Source organism: Euphorbia lathyris, unplaced genomic scaffold (genome assembly GCF_963576675.1).
Source record: "Euphorbia lathyris unplaced genomic scaffold, ddEupLath1.1 SCAFFOLD_16, whole genome shotgun sequence".
Taxonomy (NCBI): Eukaryota; Viridiplantae; Streptophyta; class Magnoliopsida; order Malpighiales; family Euphorbiaceae; genus Euphorbia; species Euphorbia lathyris.
Genome location: NW_027069449.1, coordinates 87,501 through 90,000, shown reverse-complemented (window position 1 = coordinate 90,000; position 2,500 = coordinate 87,501).

The window sequence follows — 2,500 nt, the reverse complement described above, 5'->3', positions numbered from 1 at the left end:
GTCCAAGGACGACGTGAGTCCCCGTCCACCACGATTTTTTTTTTTTTTTTAGTTTCTACACGGGTACATGTAGAAACATGTCATAAATAGAAGAAATATATGTATGCTACGTTAAAAAGGTTTAAATAAAAAACAAATCTAAATTTTAAAAAAGAAACAATTATTTAATAAAAGGATTAAAAGAAAAATACAAAATAATATATAAAAATAAATAGAAAATATGGAAAAAAAAAATACGATATGGATTAATTGTTTGGTGGATAGAAATAATACTTTATTTGAAGTGTGCAAGAGTTTTATGACAAGTAGGGCCTACATATATATATATATATAATAAAAAAAAAAAAAAAAAAAAAAAAAAAAAAAAAGGTGATACAAAACAAAATCCCACCTTTTTCAAAAATAAAAAAAAAAAAAAATGTAATGCACTCATTGTGGATGCTCTAATAAGCTCTTTCAAGCATCGCATCACCAAAGTGGCTCAAGACTCTACTTTTAATTGAAAAGACTCTTTACCAAAAAATGAGTTTTTTCAAAATTAGCTTTTTGAAAAAGCTAATAGGCTCTTTCAAACCCCTCTTCACCAAACACCAATGTTTGAGGTTTGACTAGTCAAAACATCTACTTTTACTCCAAAAGACTCTGTACCAAACAGGAGATTTTTTTAAAAAAAAAAAAAAAAAAAAAAGAGGAATAGTAATAATAATAAAAATAGTAATAATAATAATAATAATAATAAAAGCTAATGAACTCTTTCAACTGTGTACACATGCCGTATTTCTCACTAAATACAGACTTTCATTAAAGCCACCTATCCGGATTACTCTTGATGGATACTAATAATATTATAATTTCATAATATAACTTAAAATCAGAAATATATATATATATGTAACTCATAAATCAACATCATAAAATTTCTCAAGTACCTTTCTAAGTTCCATCTTTCAAAATATCAATTCTTATACAAGTATTATTCAAATATACTCAAATTCACCAAAACAATTTAAGAAAAACCGAAACAATATATATACACATACATGTATATACATTTGTGTATAAATTAAGTTCAATAAGGCTTAATATACACTTCTTTAATTATATATATTAAAAACATCATATCTTGCAAAAACTATTAATGAAATATACTAGATTTCATAAATGCATACATATATGTATATTATAGCTTAAAATTTGGATGCAAAGACATATATATCTATATTCTTGAACATAGTTAAAATCTATACTAAAAGTGTATCATAAAACCCAAATCAATAGCATGCATGGTAAAAACATCAACAAAAATTCATGGCTCTGAAAAATATAGAGTTCTATATACGTATCTATACATAAAAACTCAAAGGGTAGTTGATAGTTACTTAGTTTTGCAAAGAAAAGAAGAACAACACACAAGAACTCAATTTATTGCCAAGAATCCGCCCAACTCGAATTTATCCTAGAGTGATCCAAATGAAAAGCAAACCCACCCCAGCGTGTATTAGGGTGTCTAGAAGCTACTGTAAAGAAATCGGCTCAATCGGACGGTTCGATCTCTAGATATCAAAGAAGCATTGAGACTGTGTAACTTTGAATGTTTGAATGGAGATGATGGAGAAATGTTTGGGGAATGCATCAGCCATGGATAACCACGAAAATGAATCCTTGAATTGTGTTTTTTTGTCTTCCCAATAAGGGAAAATATTCCTTTGGATCCTTCTAAGCTGTAGCTTCTTTTAAAACTTGCTCTAAACTTTTAATTTGATACTAAAGGCATGAAATTACCCTCCAAACTATATCCATGATACCCGATTAACTCATTAATCAATAAATAACTATAATATAACCTAATATTAGGGTATAATAACTAAAATTAAGGACACGGATGTGACACTCAAACCTCTAATTTTACTCCAAAAGGCTATGTACCAAACATGAGCTTTTTCAAAATAGGGTATTTCAAACCACTCTTCACCAAACACCAATGTTTGAGGTTTGACTAGTCAAAACCTCTTAATTTTACTCCAAAAGGCTCTGTACAAAACAGTAGCCTTTTCAAAACAGGGCTTCACCAAACACCAATGTTTGACTAGTCAAAACCTCTAATTTTACTCCAAATGGCTCTGTACCAAACATGAGCTTTTTTTTTTTTTTAAAAAAAAAAAAAAAAAAAAAAAAAAAAAAAAAAAACTAATAATTGATTTCAAACCTCCCTTCACCAAACACCAATGTTTGAGGTAATTTTATTTGAAAAGGCTCTGCACCAAACATGAGCTTTTTCAAAAAAAATAAAAAATAAAAAATAAATAAATAAATGAGTGAGCTCATAAGCTCTTTCGAACCTCTCTCCACCAAACACCAAAAAAGAGCTAATAAGCTCTTTCAAACCTCTAATTTTATTCCAAAAGGCTATGTACCAAACATAATACTTATATTGTTCCAACTGAATAAATCAGCGTACCAATTTTTCCAACAAAATAGTTATATTTATTCCAGCGTAATA